At 39.6% G+C, this 18,517-nt stretch overlaps 1 protein-coding gene across 1 annotated transcript in view; it reads right to left on the bottom strand.

Annotated features, from left to right (window-relative positions):
• The window catches only part of LOC114657795 (adhesion G-protein coupled receptor G5-like), a 114,381-nt gene extending 99,201 nt beyond the window's left edge, over window positions 1-15,180 (bottom strand). The window contains exon 1 of the mRNA XM_028809697.2: window positions 15,020-15,180. The gene's annotated coding sequence lies outside the window, so the exon portion shown is untranslated. The remainder of the gene's footprint in view (window positions 1-15,019) is intronic.
• Between the last annotated feature and the right edge of the window lie 3,337 nt (window positions 15,181-18,517).

The raw sequence follows: 18,517 nt of genomic DNA, 5'->3' as shown, positions 1-18,517 counted from the left end.
AAGCCAACCCATGAAGCAGTACTGTTAAGGAGCACAGTGTTGTGAAGGTATAATTAAGAAAAATAAAGTCTCATAAAACCTGTTCATGTATGTTTAAAGATGGACCATGAAAGAAGAGCACATTATACTTGTATCCACATGGGTTAGTTCAGATATTTGGTTTCCTCTCACATTCCAAAGACATCCATTTTAGGTTGACTGGTGACTCTAAATTGGCTCAGTGTGAATGAATGAGTGTCTGTGTGTGTGTGTGTGTGTGCGTGCGTGGGTGTGCGTGTGTGCGCGCGTGTGTGTGTGTGCATAAGCAACTGATGCTGCTAGGACAGATTCTAGTTCATGATGACCCCTTATAGTTCAAAAAATGGATAGATGTTGTGGACCACCAGGACGCGTACAGCCGCCCTAACCTGACCCAGACAGACAGAGACACAAGTGTTACACAGCACACGTTTTTATTTCCGCGGGGAAGCGCTTTTCTCTCACTCCCCCTAGCCACACAGTCCAAAGCACCAAGCGCAAAACACTCTTCCTCTCTCCCTTTCTCTCGCCTCCACTCCTGCTCCAGGAAGCTTCATCCTCTTCCGCCCGACTCTGGCTCCCTGAATGGAGTGAGGCAGCTCCTTTTAAGAAGACCCTGAGAGTGTTCCATGTGACTCATTAAGCAGACCTGGAATCAATCCCAGGTGTGGTGAAAGCCCAAAGTAGGCCTCTGCAGCTCCCCCTGGTGGCCCCTATGGAACCCAACAGGGCTGTACCAAACTCCAACTCCCAGCGTGCCCTGCGGGAATCCATGGTGCCACAGCCATCCAAGAGGGCTGCCCTGTAACGTCCCGGGGAGGCAGTGCCTTGTAGATGCCCTCTCACCCGGTCCTCCCATCACAATGTAAAGATTTGTTTAACATAATAGAGAGCATTAAAGGGAACTTTTCCATAGGATTTGACTATCTTTAACAGTTTCGATTCAAAATGCAACAACTTAAATTATTCTGGCAAAAATATACATAAGTCCTACTATGGGATGAATTTCTTTCCTGGTTAAAGTGTCTCAGCCATCATTACTAATATATTCTATGATATCCTGCAAGCCTATAATGGCCTTTATCAACCTGCTGTTCCACCTCATCCCAAAGACTCCTGAACTGTGTGAGTCAGTGGTGAATGTGCGACCCGCTTGAGATAATATGTGATTTGTGACTTGGCATATTATCCTGCTGGAAGTATGCATCTGAAAAAGAAAGACATAAAGGTGATGGTACTGCACACTATGGTTTTTTGGTGTTTACTATGCTGTTCTCTGTAAACTCAACAGAATGCAGGGGATGAAATCTGATTCTGAGATGATGGAACCCCCAACAATCATACCACAGTCAAAGTAGCGCAGATGACACATCTTGCTCATCTGTTTTTTAATTAAACAATGGCTAAAACTCTTGAAGGAGCAGGCCTGTTGTGTTGCTGAGCAGATGTGCCTAAAGTGGTTACTCTACTCAGTTTTGCAACTTATCCAAAACTTTGTGCTATTTATAACCTGTTCTGTGTAACCACGGAAGTTGTAACTTCTCATTACGTATTATAAGTCCCACTCCTGAAATATAATGCGGAAGAATAATTAGTACTCTCCTCCTAGTCTTCCTCCTCCTCCCTTTCCCACAGTAGGTTAATATATAAAATGATGACAATTGCATGGATGATTAGTTTAATTTAGTATAATATGTATGCGACTTGAGGATTTTTCCTGGTTCTCCATTTTTTCTTCTACATACAAAAAAAAAAAGAAGTCAGTTTGAATGGGGATGTAAGCTGATCTGGTGTAAGTGTTGTGGTTGGACAGGTTGCTTCCAGTTTTTCTTCAGCCCTTGTCCTCTTAACTTAAACAAAGCAGATCCGGAAACTGAATAGTAGGAATGGAGATCAATGTGCATGATTCACACATTGAGTTTCGCTGTGGTAAAATATTAGTTTATTTTTATACACTTTTTTTTCAATTGGAAACAAATAGCAGACTTCCTCTGGTGTATAAAACGAGACAGAGCTATTGAGCTTTGTAACCTCTTTACCCTATGTGGTCCATGCAGTCCACTGCATGTGGTTCATGTTAAAATATATTGCAATGAAGGGATTCGTCCTGTGTGGGAATCCATATAGATACATGCACACATAAACCAACGGTTTACCATCAATTTTTGCTTTAATTAGGGGCCATGAACCAATGGTGCTTGTTCATATAGCATTTATGTTATTTTGTCTTTTCATTGTTCTGCCCTATTTAAATCATTACTTTATCAAAACAGAACACTGATTTCTACCAATTGGCATATATGTGTGTTTAGTCTGTCTAGTTTATAGGCAATTTGTTTTACGTTCTCAGCCTTCAGAGAGTATCTTTTCATGGGAGGTCCAATTAAACTTTAGCATAGGCAGGTTTGTAATTCCGCTACTTCTCTGTAGAGGTCAACATATTCCTTTCAAACACTTATTCCTACTTCTAAATATGACAAGCTGTATTTATGTCAAAGATCTTTTTCTTTTCCTCTCCCTGTTCAGCTAGTGATGAGCACATGTGCAGTTGGTTATAATCACCGCTGTCAGTATGGAAGTCTAAACACATGTCAGATACAAGTGTTGCTGCTATTGCTATTCACCAAATATTGCATTATTGTGACATGTTTCTAAATACTTTGGTAAAGTTGGCCCACTTCATTTGCATTTCTAGTCCCTTTAGTGCATAGAACTGGTTAGAGCCAAATACATTATTCTGCCTGGTCAAGATTATTGGCACTCTCCAAATCTTTAAAACTTTGCTCTTGTAAAACCGTTCCACTTGGATGGAATTTCCTGGGAACTGCTGCATCCTCCTCTTGTATATTATGGCAGACAGCTGACATTATGGTGCAACAGTTATTGCTGCAGCCGAATGAATCCAACATTTGGGGTTTGAATCCTGGGCTTGAATGTGATGACCGGTTATTGTCTGTGTGGAGTTTCCACATTCTCCATGTGTCTGTGTGTTTTTTCTTCCCCCCACACCTGAAAAAAGTGTTTATCAGGTTAACCGACAATTATAAATGTGCTGAATGTTACTGTTAGGTTGTGCCATATTTAGCTATGTAATAAACTGGTGCCATGCCCAAGGACCAATGTGTGCCAGTGCTATCAGGATAGCTTCTGCTTCTCTGCTGCCCGCAACTAGACTCAAAACCATTTGAGATTATTAGGTTAGGCTATATTGCAGAGGTTCAGGGTCACTGTCATGATCTGAGTTGTATTTTCATTTTTTTGCAGTCATGTCTTGGTCATTAAAAAAACGAAGGTGCTTGGGAGGTCAAGGAACACAATTGGTTTGTCTATTTTTTATTTAGAGACATTTTAATAGGATTAAAAAATAAATACATTTTGCTGTGGCTCCATTTTCTTTTGTGATCTGGATGTCACCATTTTGTGCATCCCTTTGGTTTGATTGCCAAGCAGGTGCTAGACAAAGTGAACTGGGCCTGCGAGGCACGTGACATCACCGAGTCAAAGGTATGAAGGGTAGCGTGATGCACGTTCTGGCTGTCCAAGTTAGTGGCTACAACGAAAAAAATAATAGCATTCTAATTAGTGTGTTAATCTGCTTTTTGGCAACAAATTATTTTGTTAATTAATTTCAATATTCATGTTGTTTTGGCTCTGATTGTGCAAAATTATTTAGTTTTTTAACTCCTCAGCTTCATTTTTTAAATTATAATTTTGGTTTCACGTCGTGAGTTTCTACCTACTAATAAAACCGCAATCCATTTCCTGATTCCTGAGCCTGTTTCCATGCTTCTGTAAATACAGTACAGTCACACACTGTGTAATTCATTCTCAGTGCTTTCTGTTTTGGAAAATTGGGATTGTTGCCTTTATCCAAATTCTTAATCTGCAAATGAAACAGTTTGAGTTTGCCTTTGATTTTTAGTAATGAAAATCCTTCATTTATATGCCTCGGCAATAGAGGGGAACAATGTTATAACCAAATATGAATTGTATTTGTTCACTTTTCTTTATAAGTTGTCTGAAATTGAAAAAGTAAGGGATTCTTTGATAAAAAATAACTCACTGGAGCCGCAATCTTTGAAACATACATTACAGTACTCTTTAATGTGTCATATAGTCTCTATCCAAAATTAAACCACTGGTGTCAGTTAGAGACACATTTCAATTCAGATTTCACATATTAAATGTTTATTTGAAATTAACACTTGCTTCGAAAGTTTCTGTTTATAGTCTGTAGGAAAGAGTAATAATAATTATGAGGTAAATAGTATGTACTATATTAGTATTGAAAGGTATAGAAATAGAATTGTATGAATTATATAGACTAAGGGGAAGTCCATATAATTTCCTGTATGTTTTGTTTACTGAATTTTTCTCAGTATCTTTTTGGTTTCTGAACAGGAAATCATGGTGTTTTGTGCCACTTTGTACTATCACAGCTTTGCCAGGAATGCTTCTTTATTTAACCTGTGAAACAGCAGCTTGTCTGTCTGCGTGTTTTGATTACTTTCCTTTTCTTTTCGTCGTGCTGACTGATTAGTCAAGTTTCTGAATCATTGACAGGGGCTGCCCCAATTTACTTTAAATAAAAGAGAAACGCATGCATTTTCAAGTAGAACATTATGACCTTGATATCCAGCTTACTACAAGATGAAAACTAATGCCTGTGCTGGACTTAAATACTCCTTTGATCAAAGCATTCATTTCTCTCCAGATCAGGCTTTGCACAAAACCTCCTACAATTACCCAGAAAGTCAAACCCTTTGAACAGTCTGAAACATAGCGTACTTAATAAAATGGGGGCAGCAGGGTGGCGCAGTGGTAGTGCTGCTGCCTCGCAGTAAGGAGACCTGGGTTCACTTCCCAGGTTCTCCCAGCGTGGAGTTTGCATGTTCTCCCCATGTCTGCTCCGGTTTCCTCCCACAGTCCAAAGACATGCAGCTTAGGTGCATTGGCAGTCCTAAATTGTCCCTAGTGTGTGCTTGGTGTATAGATAGATAGATAGATAGATAGATAGATAGATAGATAGATAGATAGATAGATAGATAGATAGATAGATAGATAGATAGATAGATAGATACTTTATTAATCCCAAGGGGAAATTCACATACTCCAGCAGCAGCATATTGATAAAGAACAATATTAAATTAAGGACTGATAACAATGCCGATAACAATGCAGGTATACAGACAGACAATAACTTTGAATAATGTTAACGTTTACCCCCCCTGGTGGAATTGAAGAGTCGCATAGTGTGGGGGAAGAACGATCTCCTCAGTCTGTCAGTGGAGCAGGACATTGACAGCACTCTGTCGCTGAAGCTGCTCCTCTGTCTGGAGATGATACTGTTTAGTGGATGCAGTGGATTCTCCATGATTGATAGGAGCCTGCTCAGCGCCCGTCGCTCCACCACAGATGTCAGACTGTCCAGCTCTGTGCCTACAATAGAGCCTGTCTTCCTCACCAGTTTGTCTAGGCACGAGGTGTCCTTCTTCTTAATGCTGCCTCCCCAGCACACCACCGCGTAGAAGAGGGCGCTCGCCACAAACGTCTGATAGAACATTTGCAGCATCTTATTGCAGATGTTGAAGGACCCCAGCCTTCTAAGGAAGTATAGTCGACTCTGTCCTTTATTACACAGAGCATCAGTATTGGCAGTCCAGTCCAATTTATCATCCAGCTGCACTCCCAGGTATTTATAGGTTTGCACCATCTGCAAACCCTCTGTGTGGGTGTCCCTGCCAGGGATTTGTTCCTGCCTTGCGCTCTGTGCTAGCTGGGATTGGCTCCAGCAGACCCCCGTGACCCTGTGTTAGGATATAGTGGATTGGAAAATGACTGACTGACTTAATAAAATGAATACTCTAAAGTTATTGTTCCCTTACTAAGAGGGAGGAATCAGCAGAAATCCATTTTTCCAGACTGTGGTAACTATATAGTCAGCTGGCCAGGGAAATACGTTAAACTGTCAGTAAATATTCAAATTCCAGAAAGTGGAAACAAAAAAGTAAATGCTGAATGTGTCATCCATTACACACACAGACACTGAATTGTATCAGAATGCCATACAGTACAGTTCAGATTGTTTTTATCATTCACAAACATGATCAATGAATGCGTTAATCACAAAAGCCCCTAACATGACACTGTTATGCCAGATGACAATGGAGAATAAGGAAACAAACAAAAAAAATGTCTAAGTCTTTTTGGCAGACCTTAGCTTAGTTAACCTCCTACAAATGTTCTGGACTCTAATGTAAAGTAATGTACAATTAGGAAATGAATGCACTTCACCTGGCCAACTTAATGACGGTAATGTGTTTAAAATCTATACATCTTCAAGAATCTTTTGCCAACAACAGAAAGGGGTATTATAGGAATTGCAGTTACTAATTAAAACTCTAACCTACACCACTCGACCCCTGCTTAGCCCCATTCTTCTTTTCTTCCGCCTCACCTGTTAAACTCTCACTTTGCTGTATTGCCAAACAGCACAGAGCTAGAAGAGCCTCCTCTGGAGAAGATGACACTTAAATTGCTGGGCACAGACTCAGTCACTGCAACACTGTTTCTTCACGTTTTTCTAAATATAGTTATAATTAATTATAAGATCAATAATAGGCATAGAATTTTTGGCATAATTATCACTAAAGCACCAGAAAATCAAATCATATGCAGTATTAGAGCAGGATTTATAAGTATACTAGGGGGCTTCACCCCCTGCTCGCTTTGCTCGCCAACCCCCCGGCCTGTGCTACACACCAGCCACTTTGCGTCTCTGCCCCTCGCATATGTGCATTTCACCTTCACCAAATAAAAAATCTTCCAATTCTCGTGGACAGGCCTCTTCATTGGGAAGAAACACTACTTTTCCCTGATGGCAACATGAATTAGTTAAAGTAATGTTTAAATTAAAGTTTAAAGCCAAACAATATCTACATACTTCTGTCATATTACCTATGTCCATATATCCATCCATCCATCCATCCATTATCCAACCCGCGATATCCTAATACAGGGTCACGGGGGTCTGCTGAAGCCAATCCCAGCCAACACAGGGTGCAAGGCAGGAAACAAACCCCGGGCAGGGTGCCAGCCCACTGCAGATGTCCATATATTCAATCTCTTTTCGCTGTTCCATTATTTCACCGAGTAATAATTTCCATTTGTTAGCACTAATGCAATCTTTACTATCAGATTGTGAGACTTTTGAATTATAGTACTTTCATTTTCTCTAATCTACTCTGCATGTGTATATCACGCCAATGTTTTTGAACCTCTTTACGACATTCTACTTTGTCTTCTACTCTTTGTCTTTTATTTCCAAACCCACTTGGAGCTGAGAGCACAGGAACTGTGTCTGACAATAGTATTCACACGAATGATAAGTGATTGGACCATGGGCATAGCTGTAAATGTTTGAGAGGAGGGAGGGACTTGGCAAAATCTCTTGGCAAAAAGTCTTGTCTTGCTGGACCAAAAATGATCTCTCGGGGGAGTTGAAATTATCTCCAAGAAAGTCTCGTCCCAGGATTTCCTTTTATAATAGAGACTGTGGTGGGTTGGCACCCTGCCCAGGATTGGTTCCTGCCTTGTGCCCTGTGTTGGCTGGGATTGGCTCCAGCAGACCCCCGTGACCCTGTGTTCGGATTCAGCGGGTTGGAAAATGGATGGATGGATGGAAAATCAAACACAGGCAGCATAGTGACACTGTGACTAGGTTCACATCTCTAAAGTCCTTGGTTTAAATACTGGCCTTGGCACCATCACCATGAGCATTACACAATCTCTCTTTGTCCACATGGGTTTTCTTGAAGTACCTCAGTTCCTGTATCCCAAAGACATGCAGGCTAGGGTTGATTAATGAATTTAAATTGTCCATGTATGAAGGAGTGAATGGGTGAGGCTATGAGACCCCTGAAATTGCAGTGCAGCCGCATTAACCAGTCTGCCACTTTTACTACATTTTCTATTCCATCCATTTTCTGAATCCACTTATCCAGGGCAGGAATGGCAGCTGGTGCCTATCCCAGTAACCATTGGGTGTAAGACAGGAACAACACCTAGATGGGGTGCCACACACTGTCTCCCCAAAATATTAAATTATCTTCATAAGTGAAGATTTTAGAAATATACACCATGTCATTATTTTATTAGGCACACTTCTCACATAAATTACTGCCGTGTCTGAGGTGTCATCAGATGTGCAGACTATTCCAAGAAGGCAGGTACAAACAGACTGTGTGTATGTGTTCAGTTCAAAGGAAGATGTGGATATGTTTGTATCGGGATTATTATATTTGTTGGCTTCTAATACAATAGAAATATCACAGGTCCACCACCATAAAAGCATCCACCACTGGAACTTGTATTGTTATAAAAAGAGGGTTCTTTAGTTAGTGACTTGCTAACAGGGTGGCTCCCTCTCCCCTTCCTTCTCTCTATTCTTTCAACAAAACCAGGTCTATCATTTTTTAGCCAACCTCACTCCCTAATTGTGAACTTTCTGAGATTGTGACTGCAGGTGACTTTTAAACCTCATTCTGTGGTTAAGACGAGTAGAACATAAAGGCATCTAGAGGCCCTAGGGATCTACACCCAAACCATTAAATGATTCCTATGATGCTTAAGCTTACCAGGTACGGTAGCATACAGACTATCTGGCTCCTTTTGTGTATGCTGGGCTGTCTGCCCCTTTCAGACTGCTACAGGTATATTGAATATTCTCACTTTCTCACCCGAAACACTATGATAGGTTGTTGTGAAAGATACTAAACATTGTCTGCATTTCGCACATCATTGTGCACCCTTGGTACCTGACACCAGATAGAAAGAGGCGTGAAGCATACTGTAGCCCTCTTGAATTTGGTAGTAGTAACACAGTAATTTTCAAAGCATCAGTTTAAACATCAAAATGAAAGCTCCTGTATTTCCTTCATTAGAAAAATTTCAAAGCCTTTAGGCTCTTCACAATTTTCAGTGCTTAGCATAACAACCAAAATAATGTCAGAAATGATGAAACTGCCTGGGGGAAAAAAACTAAGCCTGACAAAAATAGTTAGTCACTGATGTGTGTGTGCACGTGTGTATGTCCAAAACCAGTATGGAATGATTGAATTATTAAAAAATTATAAAAGGGAAACACTGCAAAGGTGGAGAGTAACACAGGAAGTATCACAAGATGTAAATAAATAAAGTAAAAATTAAAAAAAGGTCTTTCCCCCACAGGCCTAGTTGTATATTAAGGTTTACTCCATACTAGATGGTGTGTGGGTTGCTTACTTGCCAACACAAAAATGCATCATGCCAACGCTTTTGGTATTCTTACACTTTTTAATGCTTCAGCAACAGTACTACCCTGCCAGCTAACCTTAGCTCTTTCCGTCATCTCATGTTTATTCATCAGGTGGTTTATTTACAGGACACTTACAATGTAATTTCCGGGGTTGTGGGTTCCAAATTAAGTCCTGGGCACAGTGCCTGCTGCCAGCTCCTGGAATCTTTGTGTCCCTTTTTTCTCTAAATTAAATTTGAGGCATCCACCATTGCTGAGGGATGTGGGTGTACTGTAGCAGTACCACCAGATGAAATCTGTAGCTCTGTAGCCATTTAGTGAAACAAATTACTTGGAAACCACGATGTTGCATTTAACATTCGGTTTCAAGATTTCTGCACTTACCAAGAAAATTGCCACATCAGGTGGGAATCAAATTCTTCTGTGCTGGGATTATGAATCTACCATTCAGAGCATCCTGGGTGTTATTCAAATCTCCAACACCCATTACACTGTAATACCCAAGGGGATCTGCTCAGCAATATATATATGCGTGCCCATGTATTCACATCTCCGATGGAGAAGCTAACTCATCCATCTTGCTGAAATGTATGGGTTACTTTTCAATAAAATATCCAATAGGGAGCTCATTTCATTGGATCACCCCTGTAGGAGGGTCTTACTCTGATCTTGTTTGTGTACTACTGAGCGACCTTGGGTTAAGTCTCTGACCGTACTTGAGTGCCCCAGCCAAAGCCCAAACGTAAACCCCATAGAACATCTCTGGAAAGACCTGAAGACGGCAGTTTACAGATGCTTCCCATCCAATCTAGCAGAGATGCCAGGAAGAATGGGATAAACTGCCCAAACCCACGAGTGCAAAGCTCGTATGAGACTTGACGCTGTACTCGCTGCACAGTGGGGTTTACAAAGTACTGAGTTAAGAGTCTGAAGACTTAAATGAATGATAGATTTCAGTTTTTGTTTTAATAGATTTGCAAACTTTTCTGAAAACATTTTCACTGGTCTTTCATAACATTGTAAAGGTGATGTTACCAGTCATAGTAACATGTGGCATTGTAATGTAATGATACACAACATAGTGTTAAAAACATGATCATCGAGGTGGTTAAAAAAATAATAAAAAATAAACAAAAAATTTGTACATAGAGATGCGTTAAGTGAAACATCTCTTATATTGCTGTGTGTGATGTTGACCTCATCTGGAGTGGCTTCTTCTGCCATTCTCGCTTCTAAATAACCTTATGTTGACGTCTTGGTACTACTGAATACATTACACTTGCAGTAGGTATAATGACATAACCAGTGGAGGACAAAGACAGGATTAGTTTTCACATGGATGTGCAGGATCTGCACCTTTGCAATACAAAATTCTTAAAAGATAAAGTCAGTATACTATATGGTCAAAACAGGAGCCAAGGAAATAAACAAATAAAGTACATTCTGGGCCAATGAAAGAGAAGAAAGACTTAACAAATTCCACAGTCAACAGTCTGGTAGCAAAGGTCAGGAGCACTGAAGATGTAATTCAACAATGCCTGAAAAACTCAAGACACAGAGAGGCACAAAGATCAAAATCACATTTGGAACTAAAATGGCAATTTAAACAGGTCACCAGGGAATGACAAGACAGTTTGTTAACTGCCAGACATAAATTGAGTTTAAGGAAATTTCTTTTCCCTAACCAGTTTCTGATTTTTGCATTTTTGAATTTGCACCTTTTTCGGGAACCATTTTCACTTTGTCATTATGGGTTGTCGAATGTAGACTGATGGTCAACAATAGCAAATTTATCCATTTAAAATAAAATATACAACACGGTAAAGTGTGCCAAAGGGGTCTGAATAATTTCTGAATCCACTGTACTTACAGTTATATTTTTAATTTTGCATCAGTATATCAGTTCTTTCTAATGGGAACCAAGAAAATAAATCAAAAGTGAAATAGTCCTGAAAAAAATGAATAGGTGGCAGCAGACAAGCTTTCTTTGGGTCACATCTTAACTGCATGGCAGAATTGTGTTTTCTCAGATGATAACATGCCTTGTGTGCCCTATGTGCATAAATGCCAAAATAACATACAGGATTAAATCACTTAGAGAGTTGTACATAGATAACGTCTTCACATCCTACAAACAATTACACTCCAAATTTTACTTTCCATCAACACAATTCTTTTACTACTTCCAAATTAGAAAACTTTCTTAATCAAAATCTGTCCAATTTTCCTCACCTCCCACCTACTTCTATTCCGCAAGAAATAATGACCAGCCTTAAATATGATCACAGTTCATTGCAGGATGTTTAAAACGTATAATTCTTTGTATGTATTTTACTTTTTAATAATTGGTTTTAGATATTTAGAAGAGACAGCATGGTGATACAGTGCCTCATGAATCTAATGTCCTAAGTTTGAGTCCTGCATCTGGACATTGTCTTTGTTGAGCCTACACATTTTCTGCATGTCCGTTTGAGTATTCTGATTTTTAACAGATGTGTGTTAGATTAATGTGACTCTAAATCTGCCAGTGTGTGTGTGTGTGTTAGAGAGCGGGCCCTGTGACGGACTTGCATATTGTCTAGGATTGGATCCTACCTTACACTCAGTACTGCTGGGATACTTTCCTCAATCCCAGTAACACTATATATAAATTTAGGGGCAAGATGGCACTTGGAGAAGTGCTTGGGTTATTAATTCCTAACATTATATTTCTTGTGCTGTTATTCCCTAGTATTAAAATTTCCTGTTATACTATTTATAATACATTAATCTACTTTCTGTACAATCTACAATCTGTAATTCAGCTTGACTGTGAAATTGTTGTTGCTGCTGCCTCATAACTTTAAATGGTTGCGTTTGATTTTCAGTCCAGCTACTGTGTGTGGGACATTTTCATGTTCTTCTGGTATACAGTATGGAAGAGTTTACTCTGCTTTCCAGCTGCCTCTGTTTTTGTAAGTGATATAATCCATTGGCTTTATAACCTTATAATGACATTGTAAAGGTTGCATGTTAGATTGGGTGACCACATTCTCCCAGAATCAATGTATTGACGCATTGTTTTTATTCTCCGATTTTCTGCTACAGTATCAGACTGCACAGACGTATCTTTTGCTCACACATATGACAGCACCATTGAACTAGAAGCAACCATTGCACTGACAGTCAGGTCATACTGTATAGGCTACGAATATTAGAGCTCTGTAGATAATATGTTACGCACGTCAACACCAACAACAGCAACAAAGAAAAGGAAGCAGGCTTCCACATTGGATGGGAACTACTAACCTCAGACTTTAATTTCATAACTAAACCAGTCAGAAATGTTACTTTTGCCACCTAATATTTAAACCAGTCAGTAGTGTTACTGACAGTGGCACTATAATTTCTAAAAACCAATTGAAAATAGCTAATAGGTGGAGGTGTTAGCATAGTTGTTCTCCGTAGTCTGCATACAAACAGTAGCTAAAGCAAACTATCTACAGTAGCTAGCAAGCCTTTTGAAATAGGCTTGAGCTCCACAGTCACAGGACATTGGACTGGTCACTTCTTGTCCTTTAGAACAGATGTGATGTGGTTGCTGATCAAACTTGATGCCCCAATGCAATGTAAAGCCTCATGTTTACCACAATGTGAACAATGCAATTTCTGCATAAAACTCTGTGATGAGAAATCGGTTCCCTCAAAAATAACTAATTAAGGTTTTCTAGACAAGACACCTCATTAGGAACTGATACACACCAGTCTTCCGGGACATATAGGATAGCTGGTCATCCTAATGTTAAATTGCATGTTGGGTTAGTTGACGTTAAATTAGGCAAAAGTGAGAAAGTTCTGTAGTTGACTGGTATACCAACATCTAATGCTGGTTACACATGACATTTTATTTGGACTAGGTTCATTTACCACATGTATGAATAAATATTTCTTAATTGTTTAACATTAATTTAAGCACTTTATATGATAAATCAGCCTGCTCAATTAAAACTCACTAGATGAAAAGTGTTTGGACTCTTTAGAAGATCCATTCTTTTTATACCACCTACATTGAGAAAAGAAGCCAGATCTTAAATAAGCAAGGCAGAAACTTTCCTTGTAAATAAATTGCAGAATGCATAGGACACAGTCAGTAAAGACAATTCACAATCATAATTATGTCAACAGTCTGTGTATGAACTCTGGGAGCAAATCTATGTTCAGTCCATTCTGAAAACACCAAAGCTTCAAAATCCGTCTGAAACTGAATTGCTAGAAGTATCAATATTTCCTCCAGTACCATTCATAATGTAATATTATATATTTAAAGTGTATTGGATTTGTTTAACACTGCATGTACTGCAAACTCTTAGCCTACTGCACAGAGTTGCTGATCTTACACTTGCTAACTGCTCATTAACTGACTTTTTTTTTCAGCATGAAGCTCCTCTGCAAGGAACAGGCAATTCATTGTAGAATAAAGAAGCAGAGATACTGAATGGTGCCCTTTCACTTCTTTTGTGAGTATGATCCTGTGAGAAATTCCAGTTCAATAGGTCCTCCTCATCTCTGTCAATGCCTTTGAGACAGCCCTGGCAACGCTCAGCGCTCATTGTGTCACCTTTTGGTTCGGGTCTTACAGCCATTCTGTGAGCTGACATCATCCTCACTCGGCACAGATTACACACACAACTAACATGTGCCTGGTACATACACACTGCATTCTAGTCACTTCCACACCACATAGTGCGCTGACAGTAGTGGAGGCTGTGACATTATCATGAACGGGAGGAAAACCAAATAGTTGGCACCTGTTATTCTCCTTGGAATGCTTTTCAAATCCATTTGCTATGCCATTCTCGAGTGTGCCATGAGTCCTAGCAGTAGGTGTGATGGGGTTTGTTAAAAATGAACTGAATTGTTTATTTTTTAAAGGAAACAACTGACTGTCTTTAATTGCAGATGTTAAGAGCTGAGTGTTTATTATGTACAAAAAAGATATGAAACAATTGTCTGTTTTTGGCTGTGATCGCAAAGGCGTCAACAGATGACATTTTTACTATGCAGATATAAATAATTAATAAAATCATTGTGTCTGAAAGCCTCATTGTTTTGCCCTGAAGGTCTTTCTTTCTTTCTTTCTTTCTTTCTTTCTTTCTTTCTTTCTTTCTTTCTTTCTTTCTTTCTTTCTTAATCCACTAAAAGATCAAAGGCTCCTTTTCTTTGGTTTCCCAATGTCAAAGAGCACACGTAATGTCTGCTGTTTTGTTAATATAAATGGTTAATAATTTATGAAACAAGCTGCAAATAGGACTTTCACTGTATGAATGAATGCTCTGTTTATTGTGTTACAAAACATGGTTAATGTGTTAATTCTTTTCTACTGTTCCTTTACTTTTATTTAGTTTTCACCCCTTTGACGTCTAATTACATTATTTGGAAGGTACTGTAAATGACAAATGCCTATAATATTTAAGATCTTTACTCTGTTTACCAATTTCTAATTTCTTTAGTGACAGGTCATAAAAGTACTTTATTGATTCAATATTCAGTGAAGGCATACATGTTTTAGCCTTGATTATCTGGAAAACAATGTTAAAATTCTGTTTAGTTATACTTAGCTAGAAAACTACATAGAGAGAATAGAAAACAAAGAGTCTTTTCATAAACCATGAATTGTAGTGGTCTGCAGCGAGCTGTGACAAAAATCCGAGGCCAGATTTATCCTACCTTGAGAAGAGTCTGCTATTTTGTCAGATTTTTCAGTTTGTTTCCCATATATTAATATTCCTGCTTGGTTTGAGAGATGTCAGTTGTCCATGTGGTTTTGAAAAAGTGAGAATCGCAGCTGCTTGTACTTCAGTGTATGAATGGCCTCTTTCTGAAGCCTCCCTACACCCACATCTTTTGCATAAGGAGTGGCCATAGGCACCCAATTGGCAATGAGCTTTTTAAAAAAAAAAAAAAGTCCCCGGCACAGTGTGACGCTTTTGATAAGGAGGCACCTTTCAACTGAAAATCCTTTCTCAAATCCTGTGGTAACAGATACAGTTTGGTAACAAAGGTAGCATCATGGAAAAGAGCCTTTGTGGTCACATAAATGTATGGGAATTTAAAACAGAGCAGTCAAATGAAAAGCCTTTGTGCAATTAAGCAGAAGGCACCTGTCTGTTATTTGTTACAAGGTGGCAGATTGTATGTTTAAAGGCAGTTGCCGAATTTAAGTGTAAGTTTAACTGAAAATATTATGTTCATAGAGTGTACGTGTCTGGTCTAGTTGCTGCTTAGCGTTTTTGGCATTAGTGGTGGCAGACCCCACAACAGAAGGATCACACACAAAGACAACCTCGCAGACACTGAATATGGCAGTGTGTCTTCTGACTTGGACTATAAAATAAAATTAAAATTTCATTTACAGACAGTTTCAAAATCCTCTCTCTGCAACCTTCCCTTTACCTTATAGAAAAATATGTCCATTAATTCCTGCACTTTGAAACATGCGTAGTGATGATAAGATGTAAGCTTTCTGATCATTTTAAGAATAATTAAGACTACTGTAGAGCCTTTAACCACATGGCTCCCAAAAATTGACAAAATATGACTGCTGTTGTAAGGGATATCCAGTAAATCTCAGTGTTTAATTCTAGGCTGAAAAGCTATTATGTAGTATGGTGTATCGTCAAACCTGCTGGTTCAGCTGTTCATAGCCCATCAATGGCAATCAGTCACCTGTCTAAAGTAAATAATGGGGCAATCATCTTGACCCGCTCTTACTAACCATTCCCATTCTGTCTTTATCCTGATGTGAATGTAATCTACTCCTTCTTTCATACTGTATATATTGAAACACCAGAGGAACAGTGGTGACAGGTACAGTGCTTGAACATTCTATAATACTATAATACGCTAGTGTGCACCATTTATATTGTAAAATGCCCAGGGAGGGTCTCAACAGCCAGTCAATCTACAATCTACTTTTTTTAGACTTACATTTAGCCCAATATGGTCAATTAGGCTTCAGCTCCCCACAGCACTGCAACGGAAAGGGTGGGCTCAGAGGTAGGTGGATGTTTAATAAGACTAGCGAAGTTACTTGGTGTTGCCCAGGTCAGAAAGATAAAGAGTAAAAAGTAATTAAAAACTTTAGAAATGTTTTTGTTAGCTGGATTTGGCTACAACAGACCCCCGTGATCCTATGTGTAAAGGAAATAGCGGGTTGGAAAATGACAGACTGACTGTTGTGATATATGGCTGGCAGTTTATCCTGGCCAATACCCCCACACCGCTAGGTGGAGTCCTCCCTGCAACATGGAGGGGCCCCAAATTCCCGCAGGGCATCATGGACATTGGAGTTTTACTCCACAGCCCTGCTGGATACCGTGGGGGCCCCCAGGGGACGCTGCAGGGAAGCACAGGGATTTGTATTGTCCCTATAGCCCGGAAGTACTACCTCGTCACGAGGACGGAAGAAGTGAAGTACTTCCGGGCTGAATTAAAAAGAAGATGATTTCATCTGACCCGGAAGTACTATGAAATCACGTGGACTGAGGGACAGAGGCACTTCCAGGTCGAGGGATATAAAAGGACTGTGGGAGATCCCAGCAGTGAGCTGAGTTGGGAGGGTGTGGAACGGAGCTGCTGGGAGTGGAGGATTAGGATTTGTGATTGATTAGTGTATTGATTTATTGAGTATTGTGGAGTGGAGTGGAGGTGCTTTGTTCACAGTATTATTATAATAAATTTAATTATTGGACTTTTACCTGGTGTCAGAATGTGTTGTCTGCGGGTTCAGGGGTCGACAGCGCCCCCTATCTGTCACACTGTATATTACTAAACTTTATTACCCTTTAACTTGTTGCATTTCGTATTTTAATTGGTAGATGAGCAGGATTGTCAGGCTTTCGTTGACTCCTCCAGAAAAAAAACAAAATAAACATGAAATGCTTATTGCAGAATGTTGTCAACACCTAAGTGGGACAGTGCCAATCCAACACGGAAAGGTGTACATTAAACCTAAAACCCATACATTCAAATTACCTTTGCTAATTACATTAAGTTTTCTGTACAGTGTTGTACAAACAGATTGATATTTTCGTTTTAATCATATGGTAAATAATCAAGCCTTGATACAACAAAGAGGTTTGGGGCAGCCTCCCGTATACTTGAGAATTGGCTGCAAATACAAACTGGTTGAGGAAAATGGTCTTCACAGACAAGAGTCCAAAACAGAACTGAACAGGTTAGGAAACACGACGGATATATAGTTGAAAAGCAAGAAGAGGAGGGATCTTGGGACCCGAACTGGAAATGAGGTCATTAGGAGGTGGGCTCTTCTATTGGTATGGAAGTGACGTCTTCTGGGGCAGAACCGAAAATGACGTCTTCTGGGGCGGAACCGGAAGTGACGTCATGGGAGCCAGGCCGAATTTCCTGCATTTAGTCTGTGGGTAGATAAGAGAAAGGATTAATGCACTTTGCCACCCCCTGGTCTGACAGGGAATTACCTTCTTTTGAGCTCTTTAGCTGCCTTTCATATGCACATGTGTGACAATCTTTAACATTAACTTTTCAACAACAACAACATTTATTTATATAGCACATTTTCATACAAAAAGTATGAAATAAAATCTGCAGGGGTTCCAGGCCACGAGACCGCCCAGTCCCCTCTGGGCATTCTACCTAACATAAATGAAATAGTCCTCTTTGTATTTAAGGTTCTCACGGAAGGACTTGATGATGATGGTCATGCAGACTTCTGGCTTTTAATCCATCAATGTTGGAACATCATGGTGCTTTGAGTAGATACGCCACCACCAAAAGGTCAGCGGAAAAGGAAGCAGAAGAGGAAGTAGGGGTTAGTACAGATTTTAGAGCCACCATGTATAGTTATTATAATGAATTGGATATACAGAGTATCAGGATTAAATTACAGTGAAGTTATGAGAAGGCCATGTTAAAGTGATGTGTTTTCAGCAGTTTTTTAAAGTGCTCCACTGTATTAGCCTGGCGAATTCCTATTGGCAGGCTATTCCAGATTTTAGGTGCATAACAGCAGAAGGCCGCCTCACCACTTCTTTTAAGTTTTGCTCTTGGAATTCTAAGGAGACACTCAGTTGAGGATCCAAGGTTACAATTTGGAATATAAAATGTCAGACATTCCGATATATAAGATGGGGCGAGATTATTTAAGGCTTTATAAACAATAAGCAGAATTTTAAAGTCAATCCT

This window comes from Erpetoichthys calabaricus, chromosome 9 (assembly GCF_900747795.2).
Source record: "Erpetoichthys calabaricus chromosome 9, fErpCal1.3, whole genome shotgun sequence".
In the NCBI taxonomy this organism is placed as follows: Eukaryota; Metazoa; Chordata; class Cladistia; order Polypteriformes; family Polypteridae; genus Erpetoichthys; species Erpetoichthys calabaricus.
Note: the sequence above shows the minus strand (reverse complement) of the source record. Positions and strands in the feature narration are given on the sequence as shown.